Raw genomic sequence first — 16,336 nt, 5'->3', positions numbered from 1 at the left:
TAAAAATGGATTTTAAACAGCGGTTGACATGCTTCGAAGTACGGTAATGGAATATTTTGATTTTTTTTTTGTCACGAATTGCGCCATGCGCGCGACCCTTATTTACCCTTTCAGATAGTGTCTGGAACGCACGAACAAAACGCCTCTATTCGGATATAACGATGGATTATTTTGGACCAAACCAACATTTGTTATTGAAGTAGCAGTCCTGGGAGTGCATTCTGACGAAGACAACAAAAGGTAATCAAACTTTTATAATAGTAAATCTGATTTTGGTGAAGGCTAAACCTGCCGGGTGTCTAAATAGCTAGCCCGTGATGCCTGGGCTATGTACTTAGAATATTGCAAAATGTGCTTTCACCAAAAAGCTATTTTAAAATCGGACACATCGAGTGCATAGAGGAGTTCTGTATCTATAATTCTTAAAATAATTGTTATGCTTTTTGTGAACGTTTATCGTGAGTAATTTAGTAAATTGTTAGCAAATTCCTCTGGAAGTTTGCGGGGGGTATGCTAGTTCTGAACGTCACATGCTAATGTAAAAAGCTGTTTTTTGATATAAATATGAACTTGATTGAACAAAACATGCATGTATTGTATAACATAATGTCCTAGGTGTGTCATCTGATGAAGATCAAAGGTTAGTGCTGCATTTAGCTGTCTTCTGGGTTTTTGTGACATTATATGCTAGCTTGAAAAATGGGTGTCTGATTATTTCTGGCTTGGTACTCTGCTGACATAATCTAATGTTTTGCTTTCGCTGTAAAGCCTTTTTGAAATCGGACAGTGTCGTTAGATAAAGGAGAGTCTTGTCTTTAAAATGCTGTGAAATAGTCATATGTTTGAAAAATTGAAGTTTTTGTATTTTTGAGGAATTTGTAATTCACGCCACGCCTATCATTGGATATTGGAGCAGGTGTTCCGCTAGCGGAACGTCTAGATGTAAGAGCTTAAATGAGGTGGTTCGTGCTTTCACTTTTGCAACAAGGCTGCCATCTATCCACGGTTTCTGGTTAGGGTAGTTTTTAATAGTCACAGTGGGTTCAACATCTCCTATACACTTTCTGATAAACTCACTCAACATCTCAATGTATCTATCAATATTATTCATGGAAGCTACCCAGAACATATCCCAGTCCGCGTGATCAAAACAATCTTGAAGCGTGGATTCTGATTGGTCAGACAAGTGTTGAATAGTGTTGAATAGTCCTTACCACGGGTACTTCCTGTTAGAGTTTCTGCCCAAAGGAAGGGAGGAACAAAATGGAGTCGTGGTCAGATTTTCCAAAAGGAGGGCGGGGAGGGCCTTGTATGCATCCCGGAAGTTGGAGTAACAGTGGCATTACAGTCAATACATTCAGCCTCACGATATATGGCTTCCAGTTTGCATAAAGTCCAGCGAAGTTCCTTGTAGTTCCTGGTATCGCTTGAGGGAGGATATACACAGCTGTGACTATAATCAAAGAAAATTCTCTTAGGAGATAATACTGTCGTCATTTGATTGTGAGGTATTCTAGGTCGGGTGAACAGAAGGACTTGAGTTCCTGTATGTAATCACAATTACACCATGAGTCGTTGATCATGAAACATACACCCCCACCCTTCTTTTTCCCGGAGAGATGTTTATTCCTGTCGGTGCGATGAACTGAGAAGCCAGAAGACTGGACCGACTCCGACAGTATATCCCGAGAGAGCCATGTTTCCATAAAACATACTATGCTACAATCCCTGATGTCTCTCTGGAATGAAACCCTTCCCTGAGCTCGTCAACTTTATTATCCAGAGACTGAACATTAGTGAGTAATATACTCGGGAGCAGTGGGTTGTGTGCACCAAACTAGAAGACCGCTCCGAGTACCTCTCCTTCGCCAGCGTTGTTTTGGGTCGGCCTCTGGAATCAGTTCAATTGCCCTGGTTGGTACGAACAAAGGATCCGCTTCGGGAAAGTCTTATTCATGGTCTTAATGCTGGTAGTGCTGGTGAGTTACTCCCGCTCTGATATCCAATAGCTCTTCCCGGCTGTATGTAATGACACATACAATTTTCTGGGCCAACAATGTAAGAAATAATACATGAAAAAACTAAACAATGCAAAGTTTCCTAAGAACTAGAAGCGAGGCAGCCCTTTCTGTAAGTGCCATCTTGACGCTGACAGAGTAAGAACGAGGGGTGCTGTTTCGCTTGCTTGGATGCTATTTTGGACAAACGTGCGAAGGTAACCTATTTTTGGAAGTGGAAACATCATGACTGATTTTGTTCATTTCACATTAAAAGGTAATACATTTTTAGAGTTAAATTACATGAATATACTATATAACCCACACTAGATCTTCTAAAGCAGTCATTTGTACTGCTCATTAATTAAAATGTTTTATTACTCTGCAGTTTTTGAAGTCATGCAACCCTTTGTTCTTGACTTTTATTAAATAAATCTATAAAACACACTGATGTTGTTAGAATCTTAATATCACAAACAGAACTGGTGTTATGACCAATTTTAGGAAGCATGTCATTTTTGAAATGGTTTTCCTCTGTGGTCCCTCCTTCTCCCGACAGTAGGGCTTGCTCCCCTCCTTTACCCAATAGTTGAATGTGCTGTGCCTAGTTGATAATCACCCCGATAATTTCAACGAAACTGAACTTCAACTATACCGGAACTAATTTCACACATATAACAACAGATTAAATAAATGAAGTTAAGTATGATGGGGGAGAAAGGAGAAGGAGAATGGGTTAGTTGATGAGCGAGGGGCAGCGAATGATGCATAATTATGTCCCCATGAATGAAGAACAGAGCAGCCCATTCTATTGTCTTGATCTATTCTAATTATAATCTCAAGATTTTATGTACCCTCGATCAGTCCACTGAATCCAACCAGTCTTATCAGTCTACTCTGGCCTACTTGGAGTACACAGATGGTGGAGAAGAAATGAATCATGATGACATCTCTGATGATTATTCTACTGATTCTGAGCCTCAGCATGAACCTACAACTCCGAGGCCTAAGCACAAAAAAACAGAACAGTGCGCACTAAGCAGAAAGAAATGGTTAGACAGGACAGAGGAAGGGACGGCACCTTTTGGATAGAACAAGCCGGTGACAATGCTACGGGCCAATTATCAGCACAAAACGTCATCACTGCTCTCAGCAGGCCCTACATCTCAAGCAAAAAAAAACATAATCAACGCACTCACCGGCTTTTGATGTTTATGTGACATGGACATGCCCCAACTAATAATTGATAATTTTTGAATGCTGTCATATAGGCACTTATAATTAATTATAATGCCATTATTGCTTTTGTGCTGATTTTCACAATTTGTCAAGCAGACTTATAATGATGTTTAGGCTACTGATGTTTTCATAATTTCTGACCGTGTGTCTTGGTGGTTGGGGGTATTTGTTTTATTTTGTCGTTGTAAAAATAAGCTGTTACTGCGTTCCAATACCTATGCTTTCTGTTATATAGTTGTAACAAATAAAATTGATTGAACTCTTGAGTTTTGTTTTTACATACAGCTGATACATCCTACAGTAACAAACTAATGAAAATGCTGTTGTGTTATTTTAAATCTGTATTTTTTTCACATTTTAATGTTACCTAAGACCTTCATAAACCTAACCAAATTACGACTTGACAGTAGTCCAGGTGAGACAAAACTGGGGCCTGTAGGACCTGCCTTGTTGATAACAATGTTATGAATGCGAGCTGCGAATTATTATGGACAGACCTCTCCCAATCTTAGCTACTGTTGCATCAATATATTTCGACCATGACAGTTTATAATCCAGGGTTATTCCAAGCAGTTTAGTCTCCTCAATTTGCTACATTTTCACACCATTCATTACAAGATTTAGCTGAGGTTTAGGATTTAGTGAATGATTTGTCCCAAATACAATGCTTTAGTTTTTGAAATAATTTTGTTTAAGAATAACTTATTTCTCCCCATCCATTCTGAAACGGACTGCAGCTCTTTGTTAAGTGTTGCAGTGATTTCACTTCTGTGTTAGCTGATGTGTATAGTGTTCTTGATGGGGTGCATATTTATTAGTACCTGGAATAATCCATTTCATAAATGTGTCAAGTGCTGCGTCTGGTTGCTCCTCATTACACACCTCAGATTAGCAAATATTCATTATATCGGGGCGGCAGGTTAGAGCATTGGACCAGTAACTGAAAGGTTGCTAGATCGAATCCCCGAGCTGACAAGGTAAAAATCTGTCGTTCTGCCCCTGAACAAGGTAGTTACCCCACTGTTCCTAGGCCGTCATTGTAAATAAGAATTTGTTCTTTACTGACTTTCCTAGTTAAATAAAGGTTAAATATTATTTAAAAAATATATATAATATCTTCAACATAGGAATCACTACAAAATGACCTCTTATACAATATATAAGTCCCAGCCTTTGGAACTTTGCTTTTCTTAGATATGGCTACTATATTATAACCACTACGTCTGATGGATTTGGATACTGCTTTAGAGCCAATTTCTGCAGCATTGATAAAGATGTGATCAATACATGTGGAGGATTTCATTCCTGTACTTGTTTGTAAATATCCTGGTAGGTTGACTGATAACCTGAACCAGGTTACAGGCACTGGTTACAGTTGGAAGCTTTTTCATAAGTGGGCAGCTTGATGAAAGCCAGTCAATATTTAGGTCACCCAGGAAATATATCTCTGTTGATATCACATACATCCTCAAGAATTTCACACATACTATCCAGATACGGACTGTTAGCACTTGGTGGGAAATAGCAGCTTCCCACAAACATGGGCTTTTTGTGAGGCAGGTGAACCTGTAGCCATATTACTTCAACAACAGTTGACATGAGATCCTCTCGAAGCTTTACAGGACTCTGAACATAAACAGCAACACCTCCACCATTGGCATTCCTGTCTCTTCTGAAGCTGTTGAAACCATGTGTTGCTACCACTGTATCATCAAAGGTATTCATAGTGAGCTTAGTGTCACATCTGTCGGAAGGAGCGGACCAAGGCGCAGCGTGTAGAGTGCTCATCTTCTTTTTATTAAAGTAAAGTGAACACTTAAACAAAAAATAACAAAATGACACACGACAGTTCCGTAAGGTAACATTGACTATACGAAAAACAACCACCCACAACCCACAGGAAAAAACAGGCTGCCTAAGTATGGCTTCCAATCAGAGACAACGAAAGACACCTGCCTCTGATTGGAAACCATACTCGGCCACACATAGAAAATGAACATAGAAAATGAAAACTAGAACAAATCCCCATGAAACAAACCAACCCCAAAACAACACCCCCTGCCACACCCTGACCATACTACAATGACAAATGACCCCTTTTACTGGTCAGGACGTGACACTTAGTGAGTTTCAGAGATAGTCAACATATGAACGTTCTTTTACTAGAAAGTTATTGATTTCATGAACCCTCTTATATTAATGTGGATGTTTTTAGCACTTTTCTGGAATTCTTGATTGTTTTTATTTACTGGGAGACTTATCAGAGGTAGACATGACAGTGATATTTATGTTTGAGCTGATAGTGCAGGGTGAGCTGCACACAGTGGACTTCCTATTAGAGAAAACCGCCTAAGTGCTAACAGTATAACTGTTCATTGGCGCATGATTGATGCATACAATAGCTGTAGGATTGACAGAGGCATTCCGGGTAGATAAAGAGACATACATTAGGTTACTTATATTATGAATGCCAATGCCCGTGGGACAATGTACATTTGCAGCAGCACTACGACAACTCAGCGATAGGGATCATGTGAGCAGGGCTTGGGTCACTGATTAGTCATTGTCTCAACGCAGCCTTGAAATGTGCGGACAGGGTCCAGGAGCCAAGATGATTTGGATGGACTCCGTCATTCCTATGGAGCATTTTTTGTTTCCAAAAGGTGTCAAAGTTATCTATAAAAGTTATGCCAAAAGAGCTACAGTAGTCTTTAGCCAGGTGTGTAACGACAGTAGCCTGCTGAATCTTTCACAGCCAGGCACCCAGCGATGGTATGGGGCCTGAAATAATTGGCTGCTTTATGGAATCTTTCAGAGCTAGAGTCAGTTCTTTAATCCATTTTCAACAGTTCTGAGCTGGACTTCCTAATGTCATTTGACCCCACATGGATTGTGACAGCGTCAGCCCCCAGCTGTCCTAGAATGGTAGGAAGCACCCTGGTAATGTCCTGTACTCATGCTCCAGGATCAGTGGCGACCCGTCACTGATGACTGAGCCCCGACTGTTTTGGTTGCAGGTTTTGCATGTTATTTTGGTAATAATTCGTGTCACATATCAATTTGCAAACAATGTAAAAAAGAAGAAGATAAAGCTGCATACAAACATGGTCTCTTTCTTCAGTAAGGCAGCTCCAAAATGCAGGTGTTTCAGCCTAGCTCAGTGCCTTCTGTGGTGGCGGGGGAGCCAGCGAAAATACAGAGCATAGGCGTTGGTAATCTTCTCTAGGTGGGCTGTAATTGGCTCGGTGTTCCGTCACTCGTGGGGAAAGTACGTCACCGCAGAATTTATAGGGAGAGCTAGGAAGCTCAAGCCCCCTTGGGTGCTGCCATAGATTTACATTACAAGTGCCCGTCCAAGAAAGCTGAAAGTCATTGGCCACAGATAAAATCACATCAGCTCATGTTATATCTATCGTAGCTTTGATTAGAGTGATCATGTCAACATCATACTTTCACAATCTTAGCTAGCAAGCTAGACAAACAGTCATCATCATGAATCACATTGTCAGTCTACTGGCAAATCCTTTTCAATCCTTGTCATATGAAGAGAAATTACAGATAAAACGGATCGATGCTCAGCAGCCATTGGACATAAACATTACACAACAAGTCGGAAATCACAAATTCAACAATGAGTGGTTTGGAAGGAATCAATGGCTAACTGCGTGGTCACAAAGCAATCACAATTTTGCTGCCACTGCCTGCTATGCGGTGGAGAGGGTGTGTGGTCCAAGTCTGGGTTTAAGGATTTAAAACGTCTGTCTGAAAAGGTCTCTTTTCCAAGCTTAAAAGGATAAACATTCACACGTAACACCATGAGCCAGAAAAGGTTGAATACATTTGCCACGCTGTCAATCCAGTATGACATTTTAGCTGGTAACATAACTGATTACAGTTTTTAAAAATGTGTAATCAGATTACATGTAATCAGTTACTCCTCAACCCCAGATATATATACATTATATGATTAGCCTCTGGCTCAAATAAGAAACAAACAAGACACTGCTGTTAGATACATAGATACTGTATGTGGTCCAATTCATGCATGTTAGGGTCGCATATGTCATGGTATATACAGAACATTAGGTTACATTTTATTTTAACAGTGTGTAATAAACCATTTAAAAGGCATTTACAAAAATATTGCACAACATTTAGGGTTAGGTTTGGTCAGGTAAGGGTTCATTTTGGTTAGGTAAGGGTTAAATAGCACTCATTTTAGAGTAGGGACTACAAAAAATGCTTAAGTTATGATTAGTAAATGGTTAATAAATCGCAGCCATTCTGGAGTTGTGGAGAAAAAGATTAACACTTTGTTGGTGATTGTGACTTCTACCGCGTTCAGAACAACTGGAAACTGGTAAATCTCAGACTTCGGTGCGTTCAAGACAACTGGGAATTCTGAGAAAAATGAGATCGGACTGGGAAAATAGGTTTTAAATGGTCATCCAACTCAGAATTCCAAGTTGGGAATTCAGGCCTCTTTCTAGAGCTCAGACCTGAAGATCATTGACGTCATAATTCAACCTAGTTTTTTTCTGAGTTCTCAGTTGTTTTGACAGCATCAGAGAATGCCAGACTTTGATGACAAAGTTTGCCCACAAGAAGGATCGCTGCCCCACGTTCAAGTGAGCACACCCCAACAACGGTGAGTCCAAAAATATGTCTTGTATACTGCTGCATAAATGATGTAATATGCCAGGGAGATCAGTAGCTAAGAAAATAATACTAAGTGTATGTTGTGACCTCAACTAACCTGTACCCTCGCACAATGACTCGGTACCGGTACCCCCTGTATATAGCCTCATTATTTTATTGTGTTACATTTTAATATTTTTGATTTTAATTTATTTGGTAAAAATGTTCTCAACTCTTCCTTGAATTACATTGTTGGTTAAGGGCTTGTAAGTAAGCATTTCACGGTAAGGTCTACACCTGTTGTATTCGTCGCATGTCACAAATAACTTTGGATTTGATTTGTAGTAAGCCATTAATAGCCCATGTGTCTCACCTTAAGAATTTGGTCCTTCTACCCCTCAGAACTTAGCCTACTGTTCTGGCTTGGTGGTGCACATGTAGCCTATAGCTATCGAATATTGTATGAGCTTTCATTGTCTGCTTATATGCCCCCGTTATTTATCCCACGTTTCTGACTTGGTGTACAGGGAGAATATTGTAAGAACTGCCCATGTTCTGAATTGTGTCGCTGTACATTTCTATCTATCTTCTATCTCTCATTAGTATATTATTAATCATTTTAGGCAATGTTGGAATGATTTCATTGTTTGCTTACTCTGTGTATTATAATTAGCTCATGTGCTTTTCTTATCGAGGAAGGGATACTATATAATGTTGCTGGGTTTGTAACCATGTTTGCCAGTGACAGTCTCTTCTCATTTTCAACAAAAAGTTCAGTAATAGACCCAAGTAATTCCAGTTGATATTGCGAGGGTTGTTTTGTTTGTGCAATGTGCTGTCTGTGCGTCAGTATATTATCTATGAAAGTGGATCTTCGTGACTGTATTTTCCTTCCTCTTTATACCACATAGGGCTAATAAAATAATCAAATGTTGTGTAGAGGCTTTGCTGGCATGCATCTAAAACATTTTGGGGAGTTTGCCCCACCAAGATTTACATGCTAAAATCGCCACTGTCCAGGAATGCACTATCTGTTGATAGTTGCCTGCTAAGGTTATGGTTAGGGTTAGGCTTAGAATAATGGTTAGAGCAAATGTTAAGGCTAGGGTTAGTATAAGGGTTAAGCTAAGGTTAAGGATAATTGTTAAGGTTAGGGCTAGGGCTAGTAGATAGTTGAAATGTTACTGATGGACTAGCTAAATAAAGTTTTACCACAATTTCTTCATGGTAATCTCCCTGTGTGTGTGTGTGTGTGTGTGTCATTAAATGTTTGATCTACTGTATGGATTTTGTTTGGATAAATACATGTATACATATCTATAAGAATCTACACTTGCACACACACACACTGGTATTTCTATAAACGTGTTATTTCTGTCGATAAGACATTGATAATAATCTGCCAATTTGTTTTCATGTCATTACATTAAGATATAGGGGGGGGTGATTTAGTTGATTTAAAACCTGTTTAACCGTTTGTCATGGTTGGTGTCTTGACGGATTTGTCCAAAATCGTGTGACATAAGGCATACCTTTTTCTAGTTGTTGTTAAATCATACATTAAGCATTAATCAGTTAAATTAGACATTGAACGTGAACCCTGTCAGAATCCTGGATCTAGCTGTCTGACAGTTTTTTGTATAACTAATCTCAGAAATGCAGTGTAACATTTTGTGTCTTCTTATGTTGCGTGATGGAAACAGTTTTCATGGGCACACAAATCCCAAATAATAAATGCCATTGAAAAATCGAATTCTTCTAACTGAAAGAGTCACCTTACATTGATACTTAAAACCTGAACTTACCTTGATACAACCTAAGTGGAAACTGTCATTAATGTGGTTCTTCAATAATTATGAGTAATACTTGTTAGATGCGCATTTGGTGTCGAGCTGTTCCGTGATATTTTCACACATCATCCTCTGATCCAGGAAGGAATTTTCCCGAATGACAGCCAGGTGATGAACAGCTGTTGTAATAGGGCATGCAATGTGCCCAAGGACTTGAAAAAAAGTTGTTCGCGAGGAATGTCCAGAATATTTTGGTGTCATTCTTTGTGCTGGTGAAGACAGTTGTGCCTAGATCCATGCTGGATCTAATGTTCCTAGCAAATTGAGGTTGATCATCTGTCGTTGTCTGCTTGATTTACAGCAGGTCTCGCTTGATTTAACAGAGAAACCATCAAGGTAATGAGTTCATGTTTTCATATGTTCTTGTGCACCGGATAGGACACAGAGTCTACTGTGCGCAATTGTGTAGGATAGACTATTTAACAACACCCAACGCTCTTCCTATTAATTATTCTGGATATAATGACACCAAATTACATAGCCTAGTGGGCTTATTGACAATATCATGTGGTGATGAAATAACATGACAAATACATTTTGTTTCCCATGTTACACCTGCAATTTTAAACAACTTGAACCTCAGAAATTAAACTACTGGAATAGACCTACCTTGAAAATGGACATTTCCTCAATTTGGTGCTTGAAAAGTAATTGTAATTATTGTAGCCAATGTAAACGTTCTCCGGCTCCCTTATAATTACCCTTGATTTCATTTTTGTGAGAGATGTGGCCACTTTAGTTTGTTTCCCACCGCTTCAATTGAAGTGTGTTACGCTACTCTGTTATTATGAAGACAACAACAACGAATGTTGGCTTCAACTTCGCTTTCCATACAAATCCTTCCATTATAAAAGGAAACTGGTTTTTGTTCACTTTCTCATTATAAAACCAGCCATGGTGAGATTAATGCTACCGCTATTCATTGCTTTATTATGTGTGCCTGTGTCGGTCACAATCTATTTAGTCAGGCAATGTCCACATTATTCTCACATATTTCAGAATGTAATAATAATGTGAATATCAGGGCATAAACATTTCATTATTCTTAAAGTGGTAATGGCCTACTTTTTCTTTTACACTGTTGCATGCTGTTTGGGGGAGGAGGGTTCTATATTAGCCCTATATGTACAATTATATACACTTTTCTATTGTATAACATTGAGGTCCTTGAAAATTAGAATTAAGTGCTTGAAAAAGTCCCTGAAAGACCATGAATTTGACTTGCCAATGTCTGTATGAACCCTGCTTAGTCCTAGTCCTATGTTGTTGTGTAGGAGGAGTTATGGGCCAATTTGCATATGTTCGTCTAAGTACACATGTGGAACTGCATGAAAATGCGTTACATTTTTGTTTCAATCTATTTTGAAATATGTATCCCAATGTCACACACACACACACACACGGGATTATAACATGATACTTTGACAGGTTTATAACATGATACTTTCACAGGTTTATGAGGAGCATTTCTTACTTACAGCAGATGTGCAGTTATTTTTGTCACGGTTTTCTTCGTCATCAGACGATATGGCGAAATCATCATCGGAAAATGAGGACCAATATGCAGCAGAGTTGAGATAGTTCATTTTTGAACATTTAATAAACTCAAAAACGAACATACAAAACGAACTCACGATTTACAGACAGTCCTGTTAGGCTCACTCACGCTAAACAAGAAACAATCTCCCACAATTACACAAACAAACAAACCCAACTAATATAGGACTTCCAATCAAAGGCAACACCACACAGCTGCCTTCAATTGGAAGTCCACCCCAATTAACCAAACATAGACATACAACTAACTAGATCAACATAGAAATACGTAAACAAGGAACAGTGCCCAACAACCCCGGAATACTTAAATCAAATGCCCCTTTTAGAAAAAACACCACCCCGAACCACATAAACCAAATACCCTCTGCCACGTCCTGACCAAACTACAATAACAATTAACCCTTATACTGGCCAGGACGTGACAATTTTATTACAACCTACACATTTTCTGGTAGACTACCTATTATTTCACTATTCCCATTTTTATATGACCATATTTTTGGACTGGGCTGATTTTAGAACAGTTTTTAATTTGCAGAGATGAGAGACTCAGCACACGGATGCCTGTGGATTGCGTAACAACCAACATCTGTTTTTTTCTCTCGCTATGTTCTCTTTCTTTCCACTGTCAGAGACAAAGAGTGAGGGGTCACATTAGTTCTTGGTTAATGGAACATCTGTTCACAGTGAGCTGCTTAAGTAGAACCTCTCTCTCTTTTCTTCTGCTCTCCGCTTCTCTTGGCATCCTGTGACGTTCGTCGTAAGGAGGAGACCAAGGTGCAGCGTGGTAAGAGCTCATGTTTACTTTTATTTAACTCAGAACACTAAACAAAATAACGAAAAGGAAAACGAACGTTACGTTCTGCAGGCTTACACAGAGCTGTACAAAAACAAGATCCCACAACTGAAGGAGGGAAAAAGGGCTGCCTAAGTATGATTCCCAATCAGAGACAACGATAGACAGCTGCCTCTGATTGGAAACCATACTGGGCCAAAACAAAGAAATACAAAAACTAGATTGCCCACCCCACATCACACCCTGACCAAACCAAACTAGAGGAAATAATATGTCTCTCTAAGGTCAGGGCGTGACACATCCATTGTGGTTGTTACAGCAAACTCAGCCATGCATGGATAACACACATTGGACAGTCGAGAGGAATAGTGCATTTGGGATGCCTATTTGCGATGCAGATGTGAGGCATTTCGGTGAAGTGTGTTTTATTTGTATCAAGTCATGTCAAAACGGAGTTGTCCGATTGAAAATCGACCAGTTTATTATAGTTGGAAACAATCATCTGGATGGTCCAATTGGAGGTGTCATTAAAAGAAATGCACCCCCTCCCCAACGTAAAAAAATATTTTCACATGAACCTCCCCATACTGCAGGGATTCCCAAAGTCAATCCTCAGGACCCCAAGGCGAGCACATATGGAATTGTTTTAAGATGGTCATACCATTGATTATTTAGCTATTTGATTTAGAATTTTAAGACCGCTGTAGGTAGTGGCGACCCGTCATTCAGGGCAGGGCAGAGCCCCACCTGTTTTGAGACCCACATTTTTTGCAAAAAAGACCATAGTCTATTTCTTGTTTTCTTGAGGCAGCTCCAAAATGCAGGTGTTTCAGCCTAGCTCAGTGCTTTATGTGGTGGGGCGGGCCAGCAGAAATAGGAGCATTGCGCCGTGATTGGCTCAGTATTTTGTCACTCATGGGGACCTTGCACAATCGCCTAGCTTCAGTCCTTTAGTAATGGTAGATATCCAAAATGTCAGCCCTTTGTGTCCTACCATAGAGTTATATTACAAGTGCATTTCCAAGAAGGCTCAAGGTCATTGGCCACAGAAATGACGTCAAATCACGTTATATGTACAGTAGCTTTAATTGGACTGATCATGTCAACATCTTACTCTCACAATCTTAGCTAGCAGTCATCCTCGTGAATCAAGTCTACTGGCAAATCCTTTTTAATCCTTGTCATATGAAGATAAATAATGAAGAGAAAATATAGATAAAAAGTATCGGTGCTCATCGGCCATTGAACATAAACATTACACAACAAGTTGAAAATGGCAAATTCAACAATGAGTTGGTTGGAAGGAATCGGTGACAGTCGCTAACCGCAAGCATTGCAACTTGGAAAACACGTTTTGAACGGTAATCCAACTTGGAATTGTAAACCTTTTTCTTTGATGACAAAATTTGCCAACGAAGGACCGATGCGCACAACAAGGTGAGTCCAAAAATCTCTCATATCCTCTTACATCTAGACGTTCCGCTAGCGGAACACCTGCTCCAATATCAAATGATAGGCGTGGCGCGAATTACAAATTCCTCAAAAATACAAAAACTTCAATATTTCAAACATATGACTATTTTACAGCATTTTAAAGACAAGACTCTCGTTAATCTAACCACATTGTCCGATTTCAAAAAGGCTTTACATCGAAAGCAAAACATTAGATTATGTTAGGAGAGTACATAGACACAAATAATCACACAGCCATTTTCCAAGCAAGTATATATGTCACATAAACCCAAACCACAGCTAAATGCAGCACTAACCTTTGATGATCTTCATCAGATGACACTCCTAGGACATTATGTTATACAATACATGCATGTTTTGTTCAATCAAGTTCATATGTATATCAAAAACCAGCTTTTTACATTAGCATGTGATGTTCAGAACTAGCATACCCACCGAAAACTTCCGGTGAATTTACTAAATTACTCATGATAAACGTTGACAAAAGACATAAATTATTTTAAGAATTATAGATACAGAACTCCTTTATGCAATCGCTATGTCCAATTTTAAAATAGCTTTTCGGCAAAAGCACATTTTGCAATATTCTGAGTAGATAGCTCGCCATCACGGGCTAGCTATTTTGACATCCACCAACTTCGGGGTCACCTAAACTCAGAATTACTATTAGAAAAATTGGATTAATCTTTGCTGTTCTTCGTCAGAATGCACTCCCAGGACTTCTACTTCAATAACAAATGTTGGTTTGGTTGAAAATAATCCATAGTTATGTTCAAATATCCTCTGTTTTGTTCATGCGTTCAAGACACTATCCGAAGGGTGACGAAGGGTGACGAAGGGTGACGCGCCCGGCGCGTTTCGTGACAAAAAAAATCTAAATATTCCATTACCGTACTTCGAAGCATGTCAACCGCTGTTTAAAATCAATTTTTATGCGATTTTTCTCGTAAAAAAGCGATAATATTCCGACCGGGAAACCCTGTTTTCGTTCAAAGACTAAAAATCTAAAATGGACTCTTCTCCTGCACGCGCGCCCCTGTCTCATTGTTCTCTGATCGACCACTATCCAAATGCGCTACTGTTTTTCAGCCATGGCCTGCAAAGTCATCATTCAACGTTCTGCCGCCTTCTGAGAGCCTATGGGAGCCGTAGGAAGTGTCACGTTACAGCAGAGATCCTCAGTTTTCAATAAAGAGAGTGTAGAAGGCCAAGAAATGGTCAGAGAGGGCACTTCCTGTAAGGAATCTTCTCAGGTTTTTGCCTGCCATATGAGTTCTGTTATACTCACAGACACCATTCAAACATTTTTAGAAACTTTAGGGTGTTTTCTATCCAAATCAAACAATTATATGCATATTCTAGTTTCTGGGCAGTAGTAATAACCAGATTAAATCGGGTACGTTTTTTATCCGGCCGTGCAAATACTGCCCCCTACCCTAGAGAGGTTAACAAACCTCCAGACAAGCTTCAATGCCATACAACACTCCTTCCGTGGCTTCCAACTGCTCTTAAATGCAAGTAAAACTAAATGCATGCTCTTCAACCAATCGCTGCCCGCACCCGCCCACCCACCTAGCATCACTACTCTGGACAGTTCTGACTTTGAATATGTGGACAACTACAAATACCTAGGCGTCTGGTTAGACTATAAACTCTCCTTCCAGACTCACGTTAAGCATCTCCAATCCAAAATAAAATCTAGAATCAACTTCTTTCTTCACAACAAAGCCTCCTTCTTTTATGCTGCTAAACATACCCTCGTAAATCTGACTATCCTACTGATCCTTGACTTCGGTGATGTCATTTTCAAAATAGCCTCCAACACTACTCAGCAAATTCGATATACTACCCACCACTACGACCTTTATGGTCTCGTTGGCTGGCCCTCGCTTCATATTCCTCCCCAAACCCACTGGCTCCAGGTCATCCATAAGTCTTTACTAGGTAAAGCTTATCTCAGCTCACTGGTCACCATAGCAACACCCACCTGTAGCATGCGCTCCAGCAGGTATATTTCACTGGTCATCCCCAAAGCCAACACCTCCTTTGGCCGCCTTTCCTTCCAGGTCTCTGCTGCCAATGACTGGAACAAACTGCAAAAATCACTGAAGCTGGAGACTTTTATCTACCTCACTAACTTTTAAGCATCAGCTGTCAGAGCAGCTTGCCGATCATTGCACCTGTACACAGCCCATCTGTAAATAGCCCATCCAACTACCTCGTCCCCATATTATTATTTTTTTGTTGTTGCTCCTTTGCACCCCAGTATCTCTACTTGCACATCGTCTTCTGCACATCTATCACTCCAGTGTTAATTCTAAATTGTCATTGTTTCGCCATTATGGACTATTTATTGCCTTACCTCCCTAATCTTACTAGATTTGCACACACTGTATTTAGATTTTTCTATTGTGTTATTGACTGTATGTTTGTTTATCCCATGTGTAACTCTGTGTTGTTTGTGTCGCACTGCTTTGCTTTATCTTGGCCAGGTTGCAGATGTAAATGAGAACTTGATCTCAACTGGCCTACCTGGTTGAATAAACTGGCCTACCTGGTTGAATAAAGGTTAAATAAAAATTCAAAAAGTTTAGTATGAAATGACTGCTAAACTCCAGTTCATATAAACTAGTTAGCATAGCTAGCATATAGAAATCGGTGGTGGTAGTCAAAGCCGTTTTAACTGTAATGCAGTTGATTGTCATCCATTCAATAATTATACTTAGATTTTACCTCAACATAGTGTGAAATACATATACAAACAATAGCCTAAATGTAGGCTAATT

This window comes from Salmo salar, chromosome ssa11 (assembly GCF_905237065.1).
Source record: "Salmo salar chromosome ssa11, Ssal_v3.1, whole genome shotgun sequence".
In the NCBI taxonomy this organism is placed as follows: domain Eukaryota; kingdom Metazoa; phylum Chordata; class Actinopteri; order Salmoniformes; family Salmonidae; genus Salmo; species Salmo salar.
This window is presented reverse-complemented; position numbering follows the sequence as displayed.